Source organism: Ranitomeya variabilis, chromosome 5 (assembly GCF_051348905.1).
Source record: "Ranitomeya variabilis isolate aRanVar5 chromosome 5, aRanVar5.hap1, whole genome shotgun sequence".
NCBI classification, from domain to species: Eukaryota; Metazoa; Chordata; class Amphibia; order Anura; family Dendrobatidae; genus Ranitomeya; species Ranitomeya variabilis.
Window position 1 is genome coordinate 570,814,906 of NC_135236.1, and position 17,692 is coordinate 570,832,597.

The following is a 17,692-nucleotide window of genomic DNA, read 5'->3' on the forward strand; positions in this document are numbered from 1 at the left end:
GGAAACACTGCTCAAATGACACAGGGACATCATGGGGATAGCCCCTGGAAGCATTCCTGACTCCTAGTTCACACTAAAGCGAAACCAAAACGGACTTTGCTGGGAAATATGTCAAGGTACATCCTTTGCAGGTGAATGACTTGACTGTAAGGCCAAATAATTAACACCAGACTGAAAATTTCATCCATCACTTGAGAATAGTTCAGACACAGCGTTTTTGAAGCGTTTATCAACTTTAACATTGCTTTCAACCACTACAAATGCATTCACTGGGAAATGTCATTGTAATATTTAACAACCCTAGCTGGCCATGTGGTGTGTGACACATAAGCAGACCCATCTTGTTTCATTTATGAAAAAGGGACTCTTAAAGTCACAGAGCCTATTTTTACTGGTGCATCAGGTGGCATTAAACTTCTTAAAGGGCCATTATTAAACAGTTGGTCTCCTAAGCTGTTGTAGCCTATGCTGTGAGTGGATGGGCTGCCAAGAATTACGACGCACCACAATACCCTTTTCATAAGATGTCCAGGGGTGACTCCTGAAAAAGTGTTGCATTGAATTCAAGGCCTGCCCTGCTACCAATTCATATGCACCCCATTACGCTTTGGAACCCACATACTGGATGGGCCCATGAAAATCCACTTCACGATATGCATTGCGTACTTCGTACTCCTTTGTTTCACACATTGACAGCAAGACCAGCCCTGCTGCAGAGTCAGTCATATGCAGCCCATTATGCCTTGGAACCCACATACTTGACGGGCCCATGAAAGTCCACTTCACAATATGCATTTTGCACTCCTGTACTCCTTTGTTTTACACATTGGCAGCAAGGCCAGCCCTGCTGCAGTCAGTCATATGCACCCCATTATGCCTTTGAACCAACATACTTGATGGGCCCATGAACATCCACTTCCCAATATGCATTTTTTACTCCATACTCCTTTGTTTTACACATTGGCAGCAATACCAGCCCTGCTGCATAGTCATATGCACCCCATTACACCTTGGAACACACATACTGGATGGGCCCATGAAAATCCACTCGTATTTTTTAATGGTATGATGGTTCCCTCTTTGCTGAAATATTTACAGGAGAATTTGGCAATTTTATTTGCCATGTTTTTAACAATTAGTTTCAGATACTGCTTTAAATATGGCTAATACTTACAATACAATGCAATTTTATTGCAAACTGCAAAGTTCAAGGAATAGTATGATTGAATAGTGTGAGTGCCTACACTTTTGTATATGTTAACATACAAAGGTTCATAAGTACATATAAGGATTAAATACATATAGTGATTATGTATATATGAAGATTAACTACATGCAGTATACTTACATCATCCACAAGAGGCTTTTAAACATCATCCATCTGGAATATCAGAGAAGCAACACCAAGACAGAGAACCCCTGGGAGATTACCTACACTGCATGGGCATCCCCAATTATGCAGGTATCAGCATACTGTACATGTACAGGTACCCCAGTTTTGGCATCTGTCTTAGTCATGTTTCTCTGGTCTTTTATAGTGACTTACACTATATAGTAAAGCCCCAGTCTCACTAAGCGAGATCGCTAGCGAGATCGCTGCTGAGTCACAAGTTTTGTGACGCAACAGCGACCTCAGTAGCGATCTCGCTATGTGTGACACATAGCAGCGACCAGGCCCCTGCTGTGAGATCGCTGGTCATGTCGGAATGGCCTGGACCTTTTGTTTGATCGTTGAGGTCCCGCTGGGTAGCACACATCGCTGTGTTTGACACCTTACCAACGACCTCGTTGATGACTCAGACACTGAATCGTCATAATAGCTCCCATGTGACATCGTTGTACAGGTCGCTACAGGTCACTGGTGAGATGTCAAACAGTGAGATCGCAGCAGCGATCGTTGGGAAGATCTCACTGTTTGACATCTCACCAGCGACCACATAGCGACGCAGCAACGATCCCTGACAGGTCGTATCGTTGTCGGGATCGCTTTAGCGTCACTAAGTGAGACGGGGCCTTAACTCTAGTTTCACCCAGACCTTCAAGTGTCCAGCTTTCAAGGTTGTTTGAAACTGAGATATCATGGAGTCAGACGTGGGGCCATAAACCCCTAGAATATAATAGCCACAAGGATTTAGATCGAACCATCACATGCAGAGTTACAGTAAATCTTAATGTTTTACAATGACAAACAGCAAACATATAGAGGCTTAGAACTGTTTGTTAAGTGAATAAACAAACATTTCTGAAGATTGTGTTACTATGAGCATTGTCTTTCACATCTATAAATGTTTTACAAGAAATGCAGCTATGTGATTCTCTGAATGTATTCAGTATACAGTATTTTAAACTGGATTCCAAATTGCCATTTGTATATTCACCATTTGTACATTTGTGGCAGCCAAAGTTATGGCTCTCAAGGAGAGAAACTAATATAGTCGACAAATATTTGCAATGAACTACTGAGCCAAACTAACAGCATTGCTTTATCAAATTTATATGAAGTGTATTGTGTCCAATGTGAGCAACCAGACAACAGAAAAAGGAGCTTTTCAAGTGAGCTCTTTCAGGTACACAAATGTTATGAAGTCTTTGCCAACAAGGATGTGGTTTCACCAAGAGGGGGTACCTTGTTTAAAAATATACTATTGCCATCACAGCCCCGCTTGCTCAAAATTCTAGGGCCTATAAAAGTACAGAACACATTCACCCAGGTCATGTAGTCAGTGATAAGGAAGAGACATTGCAGGAAACAAAGTTAAGAAGTAAGCCCAATGTAGAGGTGTGGGTCTCTGAGTCTTGTAATGTAGGGCATCAGCTGACAAACAATTACCCATTGTGGGGTCCTTTCTTTACTAAATAAAATAGTGCCATCACAACCCCCTTGCCCAAAATGCACTGTACAGAACACGTTCACCCTGGTGATCTAGTGGCAGTTAAAGGACACATTGCAGGAGACAGAGTTAAGAAGCAGGCCCAATGTAATGTCATGCCCAAATCCTCAATGTGGGTTCCTTTCTTTACTAAATAAAATAGTGCCATCATAGCTCCCTTTCCCAAAATGTACCGTACAGAGCATGTTCACCCTGGTGATCTAGTGGCAGTTAAAGGACACATTGCAGGAGACAGAGTTAAGAAGTAGGCCCAATGTAATGTAATGCCCAATTCCCCAATGTGGGGTCGTTTCTTTACTAAATAAAATAGTGCCATCACAGCCGACTAGTGTTGAGCGATACCGTCCGATACTTGAAAGTATCGGTATCGGAAAGTATCGGCCGATACCGGCAAAGTATCGGATCTAATCTGATACCGATACCCGATACCAATACAAGTCAATGGGACACCAAGTATCGGACGGTATCCTGTATGGTTCCCAGGGTCTGAAGGAGAGGAAACTCTCCTTCAGGCCCTGGGATCCATATCAATGTGTAAAAGAAAGAATTAAAATAAAAAATAGGGATATACTCACCCTCCGACGCAGCCTGGACTTTACCGCCGTAACCGGGAGCCGTTGTACCTAAGAATGCGCGCTTGAAGGGCCTTAGATGAGGTCACTGCTGTTGTGAACTATACTTTTTGGCTCCCTCTTGTGGTCTCTTGTGGTTTGGCACTTGGATTGTCTTTTCCCAGGTTGGTACTCACCTGCTTCGTTAGGCCTGGGGTGTTGCTATTTAAACTTCCTGGATTCTCAGTCCAGTGCCTAGCATCGTTGTAATCAGTTCATTTCTGTTTGCTCCTGTCTTCAGGTCCTGGTTCTTTCAAGATAAGTTAAGTCCTGCTTTCTTATTTTTGTTTATTTGCATTGTTCTTATTTTTGTCCAGCTTGTACAAAATGTGATTCCTGATATCGCTGGAAGCTCTAGGGGGCTGATATTCTCCCCCCTCACCGTTAGTTGGTTTGGGGGTTCTTGGATATTCAGCGTGGATATTTTGCAGGGTTTTTTGCTGACCATATAAGTCATCTTACTATCTTCTGCTATTTAGTCAGTGGGCCTCTCTTTGCTAAAATCTAGTTCATTCTTACGTTTGTCTTTTCTTCTTGCCTCACCGTTATTATTTGTTGGGGGCTTGTATTTCTTTGGGGTCTTTTCTCTGGAGGCAAGAGAGGTCTTATTTTCCCTGATAGGGTTAGTTAGTTCTCCGGCTGGCGCGAGACGTCTAGGATCAACGTAGGCACGTTCCCCGGCTACTGTTAGTGTTTGTGCTAGGATCAGCTATATGGTCAGCCTAGTTACCACTTCCCTATGAGCTGGTATTTATGTTTGCAGACTTTGCTTTAATCTCTGAGATCCCTTGCCATTGGGATCATAACAGTATGCCAGGCCCTTAATAGTTAATGCATTGCTGAAGTGGGATTAAAAGAAAAGAAGTTCTGAGTTTTTTTTTTCCTTTCTTCCTCCCCTTTATCTCTGAGTGGCTTGAAGCTTTGCTGCAGACATGAATGTTCAGACCTTGATTACTAGTGTGGATCAGCTTGCTGCACGAGTGCAGGGCATTCAGGATATTGTTGTTAGCAGTCCTATGTCAGAGCCTAAGATACCTATTCCTGAGCTGTTCTCTGGAGATCGATATAAATTTAGGAATTTTAGGAATAATTGTAAATTGTTTCTATCTTTGAAACCTCGTTCGTCTGGAGATTCAGCTCAGCAAGTTAAAATTGTTATCTCCTTTTTACGTGGCGACCCTCAGGATTGGGCTTTCTCGTTGGCGCCAGGAGATCCGGCTTTGGCGGATGTTGATGCGTTTTTTCTGGCGCTCGGATTGCTTTATGAGGAGCCTAATCTTGAAATTCAGGCAGAAAAAGCTCTACTGGCTATCTCTCAGGGCCAGGATGAAGCTGAGGTGTACTGCCAAAAATTTCGGAAATGGTCCATTCTTACTCAATGGAATGAATGTGCTCTGGCCGCAAATTTCAGAAATGGTCTTTCTGAAGCCATTAAGAATGTGATGGTGGGTTTTCCAATTCCTACAAGTCTGAATGATTCTATGGCGCTGGCTATTCAGATTGATCGGCGTTTGCGGGAGCGCAAATCCGCTAATCCTCTCGCGGTGTTGTCTGAACGGACACCTGTCTCAATGCAATGTGACAGAATCCTGACTAGAACCGAACGACAAAATCATAGACGTCAGAATGGGTTGTGTTTTTACTGTGGTGATTCTACACGTTATATCAGCATGCTCTAAACGCCTAACCAAGGTTGTCAGTCCTGTCACCATTGGTAATTTGCAGCCTAAATTTATTTTGTCTGTGACTTTAATTTGTTCATTGTCTTCCTACCCTGTTATGGCATTTGTGGATTCAGGTGCTGCCCTGAGTCTTATGGACTTTTCGTTTGCCAAGCGCTGTGGTTTTGTTGTTTTGGAGCCTTTAAAAGTTCCTATTCCTCTCAGAGGAATTGATGCTACGCCACTGGCGGAAAATAAACCGCAGTATTGGACACAAGTGACCATGTGCATGACTTCTGAACATCGGGAGGTGATTCGTTTTCTTGTTCTGCATAAAATGAATGATTTGGTCGTTTTAGGTCTGCCATGGTTACAGACCCATAATCCTGTTTTGGATTGGAAGGCTATGTCTGTGTCAAGTTGGGGTTGTCAGGGAATTCATTGCGATTCTCCGCCGGTGTCTATTGCTACTTCTACCCCTTCAGAAGTTCCTGAGTATTTGTGTGACTATCAGGATGTATTCAGTGAGTCCAGGTCCAGTGCTCTTCCTCCTCATAGGGACTGCGACTGCGCAATAGATTTGATTCCTGGCAGTAAATTTCCTAAGGGACGATTATTTAATTTGTCAGTACCCAAGCATGCCGCGATGCGTTCTTATGTCAAGGAGTCTTTGGAGAAGGGGCATATTCGTCCATCCTCTTCCCCTCTTGGTGCGGGATTCTTTTTTGTGGCCAAGAAAGATGGGTCTTTGAGACCTTGTATAGACTATCGGCTTCTGAATAAAATCACTGTTAAGTTTCAGTATCCTTTGCCACTATTGTCAGACTTGTTTGCTCGGATTAAGGGTGCCAAGTGGTTCACCAAGATAGATCTTCGTGGTGCGCATTAGGCAGGGAGATGAATGGAAAACTGCATTCAATACGCCCGAAGGTCATTTTGAATACTTGGTGATGCCCTTTGGGCTCTCTAATGCCCCTTCAGTGTTTCAGTCCTTTATGCATGATATCTTCCGGAAGTATCTGGATAAATTTATGATCGTTTATCTGGATGATATTCTGGTTTTTTCTGATGATTGGGATTCTCATGTAAAGCAGGTCAGGATGGTGTTTCAGGTTTTGCGTGATAATGCTTTGTTTGTGAAGGGCTCAAAGTGTCTCTTTGGAGTGCAGAAGGTTTCCTTTTTGGGTTTTATTTTCTCCCCTTCTGCTGTGGAGATGGACCCAGTCAAGTTCCGAGCTATTCATGATTGGACTCAACCCACGTCTGTTAAGAGTCTTCAGAAGTTCTTGGGGTTTGCTAATTTCTACCGTCGCTTTATCGCTAACTTTTCTAGTGTTGTTAAACCTTTGACGGATATGACCAAGAAAGGTTCTGATGTGGCTAATTGGGCTCCTGCAGCCGTGGAGGCCTTCCAGGAGCTGAAGCGCCGGTTTACTTCGGCGCCTGTTTTGTGCCAGCCTGATGTCGCACTTCCCTTTCAGGTTGAAGTGGATGCTTCTGAGATCGGTGCTGGGGCTGTTTTGTCGCAGAGGGCTCTGGTTGCTCTGTGATGAGACCATGTGCCTTTTTCTCTAGGAAGTTTTGGCCTGCTGAGCGGAACTATGATGTTGGTAATCGGGAGTTGTTGGCCATGAAGTGGGCATTTGAGGAGTGGCGTCATTGGCTCGAGGGTGCTAAGCATCGTGTGGTGGTCTTGACTGATCACAAAAATCTGATGTATCTCGAGTCTGCTAAGCGCCTGAATCCTAGACAGGCTCGTTGGTCATTGTTTTTCTCTCGTTTTGACTTTGTGGTCTCGTACCTGCCTGGTTCGAAGAATGTTCTTTCTAGGAGCTTTGTGCCTGAGTCTCCTGGAGTCTCGGAGCCAGCTGGTATTCTTAAAGAGGGAGTAATCGTGTCGGCCATATCTCCTGATTTGCGACGTGTGTTGCAGAGATTTCAGGCTGGTAGACCTGACTCTTGTCCACCCGACAGACTGTTTGTTCCTGATAAATGGACCAGCAGAGTCATTTCCGAGGTTCATTCCTTGGTGTTGGTAGGGCATCCGGGAATTTTTGGTACCCGAGATTTGGTGGCTAGGTCCTTTTGGTGGCCTTTTTTGTCATGGGATGTGCGGTCATTTGTGCAGTCCTGTGGGACTTGTGCTCGGGCTAAGCATTGTTGTTCTCATGCTAGCGGGTTGCTTTTGCCCTTGCCCGTCCCGAAGAGGCCTTGGACACACATTTCCATGGATTTCATTTCTGATCTGCCGGTGTCTCAAGGAATGTCTGTCATCTGGGTGGTGTGTGATCATTTTTCCAAGATGGTCCATTTGGTACCCTTGCCTAAGTTGCCTTCCTCTTCCGATCTGGTTCCTTTGTTTTTTCAGAATGTGGTTCGTTTACACGGCATTCCGGAGAATATCGTGTCCGACAGAGGATCCCAGTTTGTGTCCAGATTCTGGCGATCTTTTTGTGCTAAAATGGGCATTGATTTGTCGTTTTCATCTGCCTTTCATCCTCAGACTAATGGTCAAACGGAGCGAACTAATCAGACATGGAGGCTTCAGTATTTGGTCAAATGGAAGGGCTATGGTCAGGAGGATAATTCCTGGGTGGTCGCCTCAGATGTTCATGCGGCCGATTTGGTTCGTGCCTTCCACGCTGCTCATCCTGATAGCCCTGGTGGTCTTGGTGAGGGTTCGGTGACCACTCCTTAAAGGGGGGGTACTGTTGTGAACTATACTTTTTGGCTCCCTCTTGTGGTCTCTTGTGGTTTGGCACTTGGATTGTCTTTTCCCAGGTTGGTACTCACCTGCTTCGTTAGGCCTGAGGTGTTGCTATTTAAACTTCCTGGATTCTCAGTCCAGTGCCTGGCATCGTTGTAATCAGTTCATTTCTGTTTGCTCCTGTCTTCAGGTTCTGGTTCTTTCAAGATAAGTTAAGTCCTGCTTTCTTATTTTTGTTTATTTGCATTGTTCTTATTTTTGTCCAGCTTGTACAAAATGTGATTCCTGATATCGCTGGAAGCTCTAGGGGGCTGATATTCTTCCCCCTCACCGTTAGTCGGTTTGGGGGTTCTTGGATATTCAGCGTGGATATTTTGCAGGGTTTTTTGCTGACCATATAAGTCATCTTACTATCTTCTGCTATTTAGTCAGTGGGCCTCTCTTTGCTAAAATCTAGTTCATTCTTACGTTTGTCTTTTCTTCTTGCCTCACCGTTATTATTTGTTGGGGGCTTGTAATTCTTTGGGGTCTTTTCTCTGGAGGCAAGAGAGGTCTTATTTTCCCTGATAGGGTTAGTTAGTTCTCCGGCTGGCGCGAGACGTCTAGGATCAACGTAGGCACGTTCCCCGGCTACTGTTAGTGTTTGTGCTAGGATCAGCTATATGGTCAGCCTAGTTACCACTTCCCTATGAGCTGGTATTTATGTTTGCAGACTTTGCTTTAATCTCTGAGATCCCTTGCCATTGGGATCATAACACACTGCGCTCTGATTGGTCCGTAGCGGTCGCGTGACCGCTACGCGACCAATCACAAAGCAGTGACATCACCTAAGGTCTTTCAAGCGCTTGAAATACCTTAGAAGACGTCCGCAGCTTCTGATTGGTCGCGTAGCGGTCGCGTGACCGCTACGCGACCAATCACAAAGCAGTGACGTCTTCTAAGGTATTTCAAGCGCTTGAAAGACCTTAGGTGACGTCACTGCTTTGTGATTGGTCGCGTAGCGGTCATGCGACCGCTACGGACCAATCAGAGCGCAGTGACCTCATCTAAGGCCCTTCAAGCGCGCATTCTTAGGTACAACGGCTCCCGGTTACGGCGGTAAAGTCCAGGAGCCGCCAGAGAGGTGAGTATATCCCTATTTTTTATTTTAATTCTTTATTTTACACATTGATATTAATCCCGATACCGATTCCCGATACCACAAAAGTATCGGATCTCGGTATCGGAATTCAGATACCCGCAAGTATCGGCCGATACCCGATACTTGCGGTATCGGAATGCTCAACACTACAACCGACCTCTCCAAAATGCCCCGGCCTATAACAGTACAGAGCACTTTCACCCTGGTCATCTAGTGGTTCTGGATGATGAGGATGAGGATAAGGAGGAGGATAACAACAAACTGACCAAATCTGGAAGCGTATACCTATGTGTGATTTTGAAGAGGTGCATGAGAATACACCTCCCCAAAAGAGAGAATGTATTTGAGGCTATATTTCGCCGTTTTCACTTGGTGTACAGAAGTCTTTCCCAATCCAGACCTTGTTCATTTTTATAAGAGTCAGCCTGTCAGCATTTTCAGTTGACAGGTGGATGCTCTAATCTGTTATAATTCCACCAGCGGCACTAAAAACCCGCTATGACAGCACGCTAGCAGCAGGGCAGCCCAGGACCCCCAAGGCGTAGAGAGCCAGTTCATGCCACATGTCTAGCTTGGATACCCAATAATTAAAAGGCACAGAGGAATCACAAAGGACATTTGTACGATCTGGAAGGTACTCCCTCACCATCTTCCCAAATATTGTACTTCTTGTGACAGCACCGTTTGCCTCTGTGCCGTCACGATGAGAGCATCTGAGAAAACTGTCCCAGAACTTAGCCATTGTTCCCCTGCCTAAGCTGGATTGTAATTCTGTCTCTCTCGCTTGGAGCCCTTGGTTGTACAACAAACGCTGATGTCTGCTGCCATCGTTCTCACATGGGAATTTTCTAAGTAATTCCGCTACAAGGGCCCTCTGGTACTGCAACATTTTAGTACACCTCTCTGCCTCTGGTAGAAGAGATTAAAAGTTCTCCTTGTAGCATGTGTCTAAAAGTGTCACCAACAAGTAATGAGTGTCACCCAAAATTTTTATAATGTGAGGGTCACGTGAAACGCAGTGCAACATAAAGTCAGCCTTGCGTGCCTGACTGCTAACAGGCAAGAATTATGTGTCCTCACCAACAGGATGACTGACCATGCTGTCCTTCTCCTCCTCATCCTCCTCCTCCTTCCTGTCCTCAGGCCATCCCCGCTGAACAGACGGTATGACACTCGTTTGTAGTACCGTCTATAGCGCATGAAAGTAGCTCCTGTTCTTCTCCTCCTACTCATTGTCTACCAATCCACGTTGAGAAGACATGAGTGTAACCCCCCTGTATGGTTCCTTGCTCCATGTCCTCATGCTCTGCCTGCAGTGCATCCTCTTTAATTGTGAGCAGAGAGGTTTTCAGAATGCTGAGAAGCAGGATGGTGATGCTAATTATGGTGTTATCATTGCTCACCATCTTGGTGCAGTCCTCAAAGTTTTGGAGGATGGTACATATGTCGGACATCCATGTCCACTTGTGAGGTCTTATATGTGGAGTCTGAACTGAATATCAACGGCCTTGTTGATGTTGGTAGTCAACAACTGCCCTCTTCTGCTCACAAATCATTTCCAACATATGCAGCGTAGAGTTCCAGCGCATAGAGACATTACACACCAGCCGTTGAGCTGGAAGCTGCAAATGCTGCAGAAGCACGGCAAGGTCGGCTGAAGCTGTAGCTGACTTTCTGAAATGGGAAGAAAGACGGCTTACTTTCACTAGCAGATTCGACAGCTCTGGGCAGCTTTTCAGAAAATGTTGAACCATGAGGTTAAGCACATGGACCAAGCAAGGTACGTGTGTGAGCTCACCTGGCCTCAGAGCCACTACCAGGATCCGGTCATTGTCACACACGACAAAGCCTGGCTGTAGGTTCAGCTGTGTCATCCAAACATCTGACTGCTCTTTCAGCGCTGTCCACAACTCTTCTGCATTGTGTGGTTTGTCACCTATGCAAATTCGCTTCAGCACAACCTGTTGCTGCTTGGCTGAGGCAGTGCTGCAGTGCTTTCAGCTTCAGACTGATGTGTTGATTTCAGAGATAGAGGATGAAGAGGAGGAGGAGGAGCAGGAGCTGTAGACTGTGGGGACAACCCTGATTGACGTAGGGCCAGCAATCCTAGGCGTGGGGAGGATGTGTTGCATCCCAAGGTTCGACTGGGTCCCGGCTTCTACTATGTTAACCCAGTGTGCCGTCAGTGAAAGGTACTGTCCCTGCCCACAAGCACTTGTCCATGTGTCTGTGGTTATGTGGACTTTTCCTGTAACAGCATTTTTGAGGGCACAGGTAATGTTGTGGGACACATGATACTGTAATGCTGGTACGGCACACTGGAGAAATAGTGGACTGGGGATCGAGTACCTTGGGACGGCCACCGCCATCAGGTTGCGGAAAGCTTCTGTCTCAAAGAGCCTTAAAGGCAACATTTCTAGCGCAAGCAGAAGAGAAATTTTATAATTTAGGACTGTGACCTGGGGGCGTTGGCTGGGTATTTCCGCTTGTGTTCCAAATACTAGGTTATAGACAACTGACGGCTGTGCTTGGTCAAGGACATGGACAGGCTTGATGGTGCTGCTTGACTGTGGGCCACAACAGGTGCAGGGCTAGAGTCATCTTCACATGCACGGTGTACTGGGGATTGGCTTCTATGCAAAACAGTGGAAGAAGCAGTGGTGTGACCTGCAGACAGTGGTCCTGGAGCCTGGGGTTTAGCCCACAAAGTCGGGTGCTTTGCTGCCATATGTCTGATCATGCTGGTGGTGGTCAGGCTGGTTGTTTTGCTATCCCTGCTGATGTGGGCATGGCAGGTGCTGCAAATGGCCTGTTTGGAGTTATCGGCAGAGTCTTTAAAAATAACCAGACCTGGGAAGGTCTAATAGTTGGAATGGCAACTTCCCTCATGTTAGTGTTATGGGGAACGGATGCACACCTTCTGTCTGTGGCCACTACACTGTTTCTTACTGCCTGTTGAGGTGATATGTCTCCTTCCCCATGTGTGCTGCTGCCCTCGCTCTGCATGTCCTCCTGCCAGGTTGGGTCAGTCACATAGTCATCCACCACCTTGTCTTCCACATCCGCACCCTGCTCCTCCTCCTGAATTTATGGCAATTGTGTCTCATCATCATCCACCTCTTCTGACACTTTCCCACCATCGCTTTCACGTGACGGGGGCTAGTCAAAGCTTTGGGCATCTCTACATGCGATCTCATCATCCCCCCTTCAAGTTCACTGGCCAAGAGTTCTGAACCATGAAATGGAAAACTGAACAGCTCTTCAGAGTGTCCAAGTGTGGGATCAGTTGTCTCAGGGCACTCGGCATGGTGGGAGGAAGGATAATCAGGGTGAGGAATATCCAGGCAACAATCATGGCTACTCAAACTTGACCATGTGGAAGACATGGTTTTGGTGGTGGCTAAGTGACTGGAAGCATTATCTGCTGTCCAACCAACAACCTTTTCACACTGTTCTGGCTTCAATAGTGGTGTGCTGCGGCCCCCTACAAACTGGGACTGGAAGGTCGAGCGAGAAGATGTGGGTCTTTTTTGTTGCCCATTTTCACCTTGGCCACGGCCTCGTCCTCTGTATGCACCATCATCATCACGTCCACTTCCCCATCCCTTTCCCCTTGCCTTGCAAATTTTAAATGGACTACTGCACTATTTCAAATGCTCAATATATATTTATTAGTAGCGAAATAATATCTGATCAGTATGCTGGCAAATCTACGATTTTTCAAACCCAAACACCAGGCAGCCCTCAGCCTGTCATAACAGACTGTATTCAAATTTTTGAGGGCTTTTTGGGGAAGTTAATTTATGCAAAATAGAGCTGTATATAAGTAGAGTAACAGATAGCAAAAAAAGTGGTCCACCAGCCTGCAATGCCCAAACTTGGAACACGCAGATATATGAGGGCTGTCACGGAAATAACACACTGACAAATATGTGGCCTTTTTATATATTTTTAGGCTAAATAGTGCTGTATATAATTTCAGTAACAGACAGCAAAAAAAGTGGTCCACCAGCCTGCAACAACCAAACTTGGAGGACACAGATATATGAAGGTTGTCACGGAAATACAACACTGGCAAATATGTGGCCTTTTATATTTTTTTTATGCTAAATAGTGCTGTATAAGTGTATATATTTAGAGTATCAGACAGCAAAAAAGTGGTCCACCGGCCTACAATGACCAAACTTGGAGCAAGCATATATATGAGGGCCGTCACGGAAATACCACACTGGCAAATATGTGGCCTTTTTATTTATTTTTTTTGCTAAATACTGCTGTATACAATTAGAGTAAAAGACAGCAAAAACAGTGTCAAAATGGCCTAAAATGCCAAAACTTGGAGCACGCAGATATATAAGTCCTTTTTTGGTGAATTTAAACTCCCCCCCAAAAAAAGAAGTGGCACAAGGCTATCACACACAACTATGCTACGTATGCCTGACAGACTATGATTTTTAAGGAGGCCTCAGTGTGACAGAACACACTGTATATTTTTTTTTTTGGAGGGTGAATTTTTTTGGAAAGTATATAGTAAAGAAGCTGCAGCAGCAGACAGCTATGGAGCTTTGGGAGGGATGCAGTGGGAGCTATGTACACACACACAGTGCCTGCAGGCCTTGCACAGATGTGGATATGCTGTGCCCTGTCTACCTAGCACTGCAATATCGGGACCCACGAATTAGCCCTAAAAAGGATTGTTAGTTTCTCAGGAGTGGTGCATTTAAGAGTTACAGACCTACACTAACTATAAAAACCACGATTCTGACCCTATCTCGGCAGCAGCTCTCCCTAATATCGCTGAATCCGGAGCAAAATGCGGCGAGCAGGGCAGCACCAGGTCTCTTATACTCGGGATTATGCTGTGCGGCCAAGCCAATCACTGCACGACCACAACAAAGATGGCTGCGGCATTTCATTGCCTGGCTGACAATCCCTGCAGCATGATTGGTCTCTAAAGTCTGCCAAAAATGCTGGGTGGAGACACCAGTTGCTGCCGAATAATCCAGGAAATACTGGGTGTTCCCCGAGTACACCGAGCATAGTGATACTCGGGCGAGTAACTATTAGTAGGGAGCATGTTCGCTCATCATATATATATATATATATATATATATAAATATAAATAATTGTAGGGATTTCACTCACTCAGATGCGATGGCTGACACTTCAGGAGCCACGTTCCTTTAAAAGTTCATAGGTTTATTACATCATAAACCACGTGGCAAAATCACAGCAAACAAATAGCCTTTAGTTCAGGAAAAGGAAAAACAAAGTGTCCAGTCTTTCAGGCTCAGACCTGGAACTTTAACACACTCTGGAGGCTAGCAGCTCCACACATATCTCCTGTGTTAAGCATTAGCCTGTCTTATATAGAGCTAACCACACCCAGTAACCCATCACATGATTAGCCATGTGGTCTGACATCACCACAGGTCCTGACAGACATATAGGTAGCTATGGTTACATCACAGCGGCAAGCCATCTATGCGACACATATCTCCCGTCGATTAGACACACTTTAGCCACGCTACATACCTCCCCCTCTGCCCCCTTGGCACTTTCCCCCACTAGACAAGGGATTCTTGACAGGGCATCAGCATTACCGTGCAGCTTTCCGGCCCTATGTTCCACATGGAAACAGAAGTCCTGCAGGGCTAAGAACCAACGGGTGACCCTAGCATTTCTACCCTTCGTTTCCCTCATCCACCTAAGTGGGGCATGGTCGGATATCAATCTAAATTTACGTCCCAGCAGATAGTACCGTAATGTGTCCACCTCCCATTTTATGGCCAAGCACTCCTTCTCAACGACTGAGTAGTTCTTTTCAGACGAGGACAACTTCCTACTCAGATAGAGGACAGGATGCTCCTCCCCATGTAGCTCTTGGGAAAGGACTGCTCCCACCCCGACATCTGAGGCATCTGTCTGAAGAATAAACTATTTTTTGAAGTTTGGGGCCATCAGAACGGGTTGCTTACACAAAGCCTCTTTCATTTCTTGGAAGGCTGACTCTGTTTCTTCGGACCACTTAACCATTACTGATTTTGTCCCTTTTAGCAGGTCAGTCAGAGGCGCAGCCATCGTGTCGAAGTTTGGGAAGAACCTCCTGTAATATCCCACGATTCCCAGGAAGGCTTTAACTTACTTCTTGGAAACTGGTTTTGGCCATGTTTGAATTGCCTCTACTTTACTGATTTGGGGGTTTATTTCTCCACGACCCACTATGTATCCAAGGTACTTAGCTTCTTCTTTACCCAAGGCACACTTCTTCGGGTTTATTGTAAATCCGGCCTCTCTTATAGCATCAAACACCGCTTGGACCTTTTCCAGATGACTCTCCCAGTCCGGGCTAAAGATGACGATATCATCCAGGTACGCAGCAGCGTATGCCTTATGGGGTGCAAGGATTCTATCCATAGCCCTCTGGAAGGTCGCCGGAGCTCCCTGTAGGCCAAAAGGCATCCGGACATACTGGAAACATCCATCTGGTGTAGAAAACGCCGTCTTCTCCTTGGCTTCCTGTGCCATGGGGATCTGCCAATACCCCTTCGTCAAATCCAAGGTGGTTATATACCTGGCAGGTCCAAGCCTTTCGATGAGCTCATCAACGCGGGGCATGGGAAAAGCGTCAAACTTGGAGACCTCATTCAACTTCCGATAGTCGTTGCAAAACCTCTACTCTCCATCAGGTTTTGGGACCAGGACAATTGGGCTCGACCAACCGCTCTTGGATTCCTCAATGACTCCAAGCTTCAACATACGCTCCACTTCCTTGGAGATAACTTCTCGACGAGCCTCAGGAATACGATAGGGCTTCACGTTCACCCGCACATGTGGCTCTGTTAAGACCTCATGCGCTATTACCTTCATGTGTCCTGGCAACTCTGAAAACAGGTCCCTGTTTTTCTGCAGTAACTCCCGGCACTGTTGTTTCTGGGTCTTCGATAGCGTCTCCTCTATAGTAACCGCTCCAACCTCACCTTCTGGGTTGCTTAACAATGATGGAGTTACTGTCGGCTCTCTATCTTGCCACGGCTTGATGAGGTTGACATGGTATACTTGGAATGGTTTCCGTCTTCCTGGTTGGTGAATTTTATAATTTACTTCACCAAGTTTCTCGACAACCTCATATGGCCCTTGCCATTTGGCCAAGAACTTGCTTTCCACCGTCGGAACTAACACAAGAACTCGGTCTCCCAGATTGAACTGCCTCACTCTTGCAGACCGGTTGTAGATTCTGGCCTGAGCTTCTTGTGCCTGGAGGAGGTGTTCTTTCACGATAGGCATCACCTTTGCAATCCTCTGCTGCATCAGGGCCACATGCTCAATGACGCTTCTGTGGGGCGTGGCTTCGGCTTCCCAGGTTTCCTTGGCCACATCCAGGAGTCCTCGCGGATGTCGGCCATATAGAAGCTCAAACGGTGAGAACCCTGTGGAGGCCTGTGGAACTTCACGAATGGAAAATATCAGATAGGGTAAGAGACAATCCCAGTCTCTACCGTCTTTCTCTATAGCTTTTCTCAGCATGCTCTTCAGTGTCTTGTTAAATCTCTCAACAAGACCATCTGACTGGGGATGGTACACCGAGGTCCTCAACTGGGAAATTTTCAGGGCTTTGCATAACTCCCTCATCACCTTGCTCATGAAAGGTGTCCCCTGGTCAGTCAGGATCTCCTTTGGCAGACCTGTCCGGGAAAAGACAATTCACCAACTCGCGGGCTATACTCTTCGAGGAAGATTTTCTTAAGGGAATTGCCTCAGGATAGCGTGTGGCATAGTCCAGGATGACTAATATATACTGATGGCCCCGGGCTGATTTAACTAAGGGACCGACCAAGTCCATGGCAATTCTCTCGAACGGTACCTCAATAATGGGCAGTGGCACAAGGGGGTTCCGGAAATGAGGAGTGGGAGCAGTTAGCTGACATGTAGGGCAGGACCTGCAATAGTTCACTATTTCTCGGTGACACCCAGGCCAATAGAATCTCTGCACAACCCGTTCCTGTGTTTTTTCCACCCCTAGGTGTCCACCCAAGATGTGTGAATGGGCCATGTCCAACACCTTCCGTCTATATGGACCCGGCACTACCAACTGCTCTACCAACTCCACCCTTATTTTCGTGACCCGGTACAACAACTCCCCACTCATCAGAAAATGGGGAAACCTTGTGTCTGCCCCCGGCTCCTGTACCACCCCGTCAATAACTGTGACATTATTAAAGGCTTCCCTCAGAGTGGGGTCCCTATGTTGGGCAGTCCCAAAATTTTCACCGGTTACCTCTAACTCCATAGTGTCAGATGCAGGGGGCACTTCCTCCTCATCCCCAACCAGCACACAAAAAGGAAACCTGTCATGATCTCCATGGCCAGAGAACTAGCATAAGCCTCAATAGGAACAAGCTCTTGGAAGATGTAACTATACTGACCATGAACTAAACCTACCGCATCATCTAGAAGTAGCCAGGTAGCATGTCCTACTTTTTATCCCTATATGCCCAGCGCCGGCCGGAGAACTAAATAATGCTAGCAGAGGGAAATATAAGACCTGACTCACCTCTAGAGAAATGCCCAAAAAGGAGACAGAGGCCCCCTACATATATTGGCGGTGATATGAGATGAAACAACAAACGCAGCAGGAAAATAGTTTTAGCAAATTTGAGGTCCGCTTTCTAGATAGCAGA